This window comes from Miscanthus floridulus, chromosome 9, assembly GCF_019320115.1.
Source record: "Miscanthus floridulus cultivar M001 chromosome 9, ASM1932011v1, whole genome shotgun sequence".
Lineage (NCBI taxonomy): Eukaryota > Viridiplantae > Streptophyta > Magnoliopsida > Poales > Poaceae > Miscanthus > Miscanthus floridulus.
In genome coordinates this window covers 118537568-118544395 of record NC_089588.1, presented here as the reverse complement: position 1 = coordinate 118544395, position 6828 = coordinate 118537568, and the positions used below count along the sequence as shown (strand labels likewise).

The 6828-nt window shown below is 41.7% G+C and overlaps 1 long non-coding RNA gene across 2 annotated transcripts; it reads left to right on the top strand.

Annotated features, from left to right (window-relative positions):
* The first annotated feature begins 2872 nt into the window (after window positions 1–2872).
* Window positions 2873–6493, top strand: LOC136482767 (uncharacterized). 2 transcript variants are annotated; one of them, XR_010765195.1, is made up of 5 exons: window positions 2873–3183; window positions 3311–3590; window positions 3936–4013; window positions 5004–5177; window positions 6204–6492. It is a non-coding gene; the product is annotated as an uncharacterized lncRNA (long non-coding RNA). The 2 variants fall into 2 exon arrangements; XR_010765194.1 differs by having other exon boundaries at window positions 3936–5177; window positions 6204–6493.
* Window positions 6494–6828: the final 335 nt, after the last annotated feature.

Sequence of the window (6828 nt, the reverse complement as noted above, 5' to 3'; positions counted from 1 at the left end):
TTGTGATGATACTATTTATAATTTGTTGGCTTATGTGTGTGACTGATCTTTAGGCGCACATAAGATTATGCATCCCATTTTATCCTTGAAATCAGTTGTGATAAATTGGTATCAGAGTCGTGTTGACTGTATGATGCAAGCCTAGTTAGTAATGGTCGTTTTAGCCTCTTTTGCTTCACTCACTTCATGCTTCCCATCTCACTCTTGTTATTTGCTAAATTTTATGCTTCTTTTGCCTCACTCTGTTGTGAAAATTATTGCTTCTAATCTAGCTAAATCTAATTCCGTAGATGTCTCGTGCCAATAAGACCGCTCGCATTAGCACCGGAGGCTACTACCCGCCTCGTGGCATGTCTGAGTCTATGGAGGCCAAGAAGAGGAGGCTTCAGGGATAGGCCTCCGGAAGCAATACCCGTCCAAGCACCAACCCTCAGCAAGGCTTCCAGTAGAGGTACCAGGGACCCCCCAGTCCGAGGAATTGTGGTCAATACCCTCAGCGCAACCCGAACCAGCAACATGCACTGTATCAGTAGCAGAATGGCAACCAATGTCCCCAGCAGTAGTGTGGTCAACAGACACCACGACAGGGAGCGCCTAACAACACTACCATGAAGACCAGTGCCCCTAGCACTCCCAACAAGTGTTTCCGCTATGGTAAAGAGGGTTACCTATCTCATAATTGCCCTGAGAAGCCAAACCTGCAAACCCCATAGAGGTAGAATAGTTATCAGAAGCCAGCACCCAACACAGGAAAGGTGAATCATGTGTCTACAGAGACGGCGCTTGCAGAACCAGAAGTCATGCTCGGTACGTTTGATATCAACTCAACTCCTGCCACCATTCTGTTTTATTCTGGAGCTTCGTATTCTTTTATATCACAAGCGTCTATTAGAACACATAGCATACCCTTATGTGCCATGAAAGATCCTATACTAGTAAACTCACCAGGAGGTAGTATGCAAAGCTTCTTAGCGTTGTCTCTTGGCTGGTCTATCCTTAAGGGGGGTAGAGTTCAAAGTGAGCCCCATTGTGTTGAGAACCTCTGGTATTGATGTGATTTTGGGTATGGATTGGATGATGCAACAGCAAGCAATGATTCAGTGTAAGAAGAAGGTAGTTGTTGTGACCACACAGAATGGGGATAGGATCAGTGTCGATGTTGTAGTACAGAAGCAGCCGACAGCTATAGTGAACTAGCTTGATGATCGCGTCAACAAGGAGGACCCAGTAGTGGATGAATTTCTGGATATGTTCCCCGATGACTTGCCAGGTATGCCTCCTGACCGTGACATTGATTTATTATTAAATTATTACCTAGAACTGCACCTATAGCTAAGTGTCCATATAGAATGGGGGTTAATGAACTAGAGGAACTTAAGAAACAAATAAAGAAGTTATAGGAGAAAGGTTTTATTCATCCTAGTTTGTCACCTTGGGGAGCACTGGTTATATTGGTTGACAAGAAGGATGGTACCCAGAGGATGTGTGCTGATTATCGGTCACTAAATGAGGTTACTATCAAGAACAAGTATCCGTTGCCTAGAATTGATGACTTGTTTGATCAGTTGAGAGGTGCTTGTGTTTTCTCTAAGATTGATCTTCGTTCTGGTTATCATCAGTTGAAGATTCGTGTGACTGACATACCCAAGATAGCTTTTACTATGAGGTATGGTTTGTATGAGTTCACCGTTTTGTCCTTTGGTTTGATCAATGCACCTGCATACTTTATGTACTTGATGAATAAGGTGTTCATGGAGTTTTTGGATAAGTTTGTGGTGGTATTTATCGATGATATATTGGTATTCTAAAAACGGAAGAAGAGCATGTTGAACATCTAAGGTTGGTCTTGCAAAAGCTCAGAGAACACAAGTTGTATGCTAAGTGAAGCAAGTGTGAGTTTTGGCTGAAGGAAGTTTCTTTCCTAGACCATGTTGTCTCTAATGGTGGAATAGCAGTAGATCCTAGTAAGGTGAGAGATGTGTTGAATTGGAAACTACTAACTGATGTGGGAGAGATTCGTAGTTTTTTGGGATTGGCTAGATATTATAGAAGGTTCATAGAAGGTTTCTCAAAACTTGCCAAGCCTATGACAGCTTTGTTGGAGAAAAATGCTAAGTTTGTGTGGTCCGAGGAGTGCCAGGGTAACTTTGAGTAATTGAAGAAAAGATTGACTACCGCCCCAGTGTTGGTTTTGCCAGATTTGAGCAAGAGCTTTTCTATCTATTGTGATGCATCTCGTCAAGGTCTCGGATGTGTTCTTATGCAAGAAGGAAGAGTAGTGGCCTATGCATCCCGATAGTTGAGAAAGCATCAGCTAAACTATCCTACTCATGATTTGGAGTTAGCAGCGGTGGTACATGCTTTGAAATTATGGAGACATTATCTTATTGGACATAAGAGTGATATCTACACTTATCACAAGAGTTTAAAGTACATATTCACCCAGATAGATCTGAATATGAGACAACATCGATGGTTAGAGTTGATAAAAGATTATGATCTGGAGGTACACAATCATCCTGGAAAGGCGAAAGTTGTTGCCGATGCTTTTAGCAGGAAGAGTTACGCCAAAGACACCATACCACAACCAATCTATAGTGTCGGGCAACGGTCGTTAAAACGTAATATTAACGTCCAATAACCGGTCGCTATAAATTTCTAACAGATCATCGGTCGCTATTTTTACTCGTATCGACGATACATCGGTTGCTATATATATTTAGCTGTTTACCTCAGATGATGGATCGGTAAAAACACTTATTAGAGTCAAACTATCCGTCGCTATAGCCTATTTTTATTTTTGGCGTGTCCAGCCCAGCCCACTCGGGCTCATAGAAAATTACATGGCCCACAGGTCGGAGTGTAACACACCAGGTGCATCCGTAAAAAAACCAAACAGACTATGCCGCTCGTCGTTGCCTCGGGTGTTCTTCTCCACCACCGGCGTGAGCTCACCGGGACCACCGTCCCTACCGCGGTCGTCGTCCCCGCCGCCGCGGTCGTCTGGGTCGCCGTCCACGCTGCGTGCTCGATAGGGCCGCTGCTTGGGGCCGCGTGCGGGGGGCGCTGCTCGGAGCCACTGGAGGGGCACGCGAGGAGGCCGCCGCTGGGTGGCAGCCACCTCGGGGCCGCGCTCGAGACCACCATGCTTGAGGTCTAGCGCCAGCCGCGACCAACAAATAGGTGACGAGCTGAGATCCATCAATGCACTCTTCCCCTTCACTTCTCTCTCCTTTCCATGTCCCAAACTCAGATCTGTCGCACCGTATCCTCACCTCACCCCCAGCTCTGCCCCCCTCTTCTGCCGCAGCGACGAGGGCCTTCTCTGCAGTGCGAGCAGTGGCGGACTCCTCTGCAGCGCGGGCGACGGTAGCCTTGATCCCCCAGCCCATGGTGTCCTCGATGGTGCTGTGTGCAAGCTTGGACTCAAGCAACGCCCTGGCCTCCTGGATCTGAAGGACTCTCTGCTTTTCCCTCTCTGCCCTCCAGTTGTTGGTGCAGCTGCAGCCTTCGACATGGTTGGCACGGGCGGTGGCTGACCAGAGGCAAAGCGCAGTGCAAAGGTTCCTTCCACAGTGGATGCACATCTGGTATGGTCTTCCCCGTGCAGTTTTCTTTTTTTTGATGGCTAGTTGCTGCTGCTAGAATTGATCTAGATGCCGAGCAGCAGAGGTATTTTGTTTCTGGGTGCCTAATTTTACATTTTTCTGTTAAACAGAAATCTAAAGTATTCTTGTTTATTGGACTTTGCAAATTTATGTACATGTAAAATGTTACTTATGCTATTTTTCAATTTCATAATCTCAATCCTCATTATACTTATGACTTTCTAATTGGAGTCACATAGGTAACTAAGCGTGAGAAAATGGTTTTTCCTGAAAACAAAAAATTGTTAGTTAACTTGTATGACCTCAATGAATGTTTTGTATTTTCAGGGACTCAATCCTTTGTATGATACTACTGAACACAAGGATTCCTTCTATGCTGCATCCCTGTTATGCGAAAACTGCAAGGTCAACATAACTTATAATAAATAAAGCACAAAGTAGAATGGGATTTTATTTTTAGGAAATTGTAGAAGGTTATGTTGGTGTATAAAATACAGTAACTGAGTGATTGGGAGCTGTGGTTATTTGGATATTCGAAAGAAGGAATTGCTGAATTCTATGGAACCAAGTTGTCAGTAGCTGTGGTCACTTAATTTGCTCCTATCTATCTGCTTCAAATATAGATATGTGTTTCTGAATGGATGATATTTGTGTTTGATGATGGTTAGGTAGGGTCCAAATTTAAGTCATTCCAAAATAATAAAGTATACTTTTCTTTTCTTTAAAAAACCCTCAGCTTTGATCCCATTGCCAAACCATTAAAATCATGATGTAAATCACAAATTCAACGGTAATGATACCATCATGCAGAAATATGCATATAATTTTCAGGCTTAAGGGTGTACTGAATTCAGACACCTTTCAGCATCATGTAGATGCAGTGAACCTGTGTGGCTGCATGTGTTTTTGTGTGAAGTCAGACCATATTTCATTTTGTCACTATTGTATACTTTATCTCAACAACTGAAGTGCCTTGATCGAATTTGGAAATGTTGGCTTCACACTGAGTGCCTGAGAAAATGCCTTGATGGAACATATGAATTTCAGGTCTTAACTGATTCATAGAACTGTGAAGTAAACTTTCTTAGGTGTTTAATTTTTTAAGGGATTCTCATGAACACATTGTCCCATTGAGTTCAGGTAATGCTGCTGATGATAGTATCTTTTTTAAATTGGAGGTATTAGCATCAGTTACAAAGGGTCTGTGGGGCTAAGAGTAGCTAATGATAAACTTCATATACAACCTGTATTGTGTACGGCAAGAAGCTTCTGTGTCAAACATATGACAGTTAGCTACTCTTATCAGTTCTTTTTGATCTTCACATGATCTCAGGTAGTGTGATTATATTGATTGTATCTTAGCTAAATTCTCATATGAGATGTATTATGGCACAGATATCATAGGAAGACGGAAGACTTAAGAAGGATGAAGAGGAAATAGTAACAGATCATCAACAATAGAGCATTGTCGCCCCATTGCACACCTGATGGATGAACGAGGTTTATGCTCTAGAACAACCACAATCCTCGTCAAATTGGCAACAAAACTCTTTTGCATTTACAAATCAGGTATCTGTTTTGCCAGCTGCTATCACTCGTCAACCATCCTACATTCTTTTGGAAAACATCCAAATTTTTTTTGCACTATCATATTATTTTCAATTCACAGATACAAGTCTTTACTCCATTTCTGAATCCACCACCTGTTTCAAATTTTGACTTTAATAAGTGCAGTGTTAACTTGTGCTTGGTGTGCCTTATGCTCTGATATGAATTCTATGAGAAAACCAAATGGTGGTCGTCCCCCATTGATGAGAACATCAAGTGGTGGTCATTCCTATTGAAACCATTGCCATTCACCGAGGCGAATGAATTTCTCTCATAATCAAATAGACAATTGTTAGGTGTGAAAGGAGGTTTTGCTGATCATGAACTGGAATATGACAGGCCTTTTCCGTCAGCTGATTTGTCAAAGAAGTTAGTCTTTACCCTTTATGCAAAGACCAAAAGACCAAAGCTATTTTATGTACTTTAATTTAGGATGTGCTTACTTCCTGCTACTTTATTTACTGTAATGTACACAGGTTGACATGGTGCATTGTCAGAATGTGCACCTATCCATTTTTATGCTTGCTGATGTGAATGCTACTTGCCAATTTGGGACTCTGTCAGACCGAGGTTGACAGTGTCATGTCTCTAATCTTTGATTCATTTAGATGGAAAAAGTATCCATATTTTGGATTTTTCATTAAAATTGTTTCATGATAATAGCCTTTTGGATCAGTAGTGTGCATAATTAAAATGGGGTAGACTAGAGCCATCTCCTCAACTGAATATGGTGAGATATATTATTTGCCCTAGAATTATTGTTCTTCGGATCTGCATCACTTTGCTGAGCGAGAATTTTTTTGGCTTCATGGTTGGCGTTCAAGAATTAATATTCAGATGGCACTAGTCTGTTCTTCAATCTGTGGTGTGTTGGCTTTAATATAAGAAAAGTAAATAAATACTTTTCTTACTGCACCTGCACCTGTCTACTTATTGGATCCTAGCTGAATACCAGAATACTTATATTGGATTGCATGTGGATTTCAGGCATGTAGTTCTGGGAGGTGCTAGTAAAGCAGCATGCTTGATGGTGTCGACAAGCTATTTAGAGTTCTCATGGAAGATGGTCTAAAAGGTGTGGAGTGCTCAGATGTGTTCCTAGCATGTACTTTCAGGATTGCTAGGGTACTTGGTGTTCTGTATGGTGAACTCTTTAGAAGTTCATGGGTTGTGTGCCTGTGTGGTAGGTGCCTTATAGAATTTATCCAAAGTACAATTGTACAAATATTGATTTCAATGAATATATGAGATCTGTTTATACAATTATGTGGTTGATGTGTACTGTGAACTTGTATCGATGTTAAACAAGCCTAAAATTATATGGTATAATGTGAAATTAAATATATAATTGTGCCAGTTCATAGCGACTGATTATCGGTTGCCAAAAAGTTTGATATCCTCAAATCATTGGTCGCCAAAACATGTTACAAATCATTGGTCGGTATAAATATTTGCGTCTAACTATCGTTCGCTATAAACCCTGTCGGCCACTATAGACTTATAGCGACGTCACTTACACTGACTTATACATCGGTCGCTATAATGTTATAACGACCGATGATTGGTCGTTATAACGGCTTATAGCGACCAATTTAGAGTCACTACAGATTGG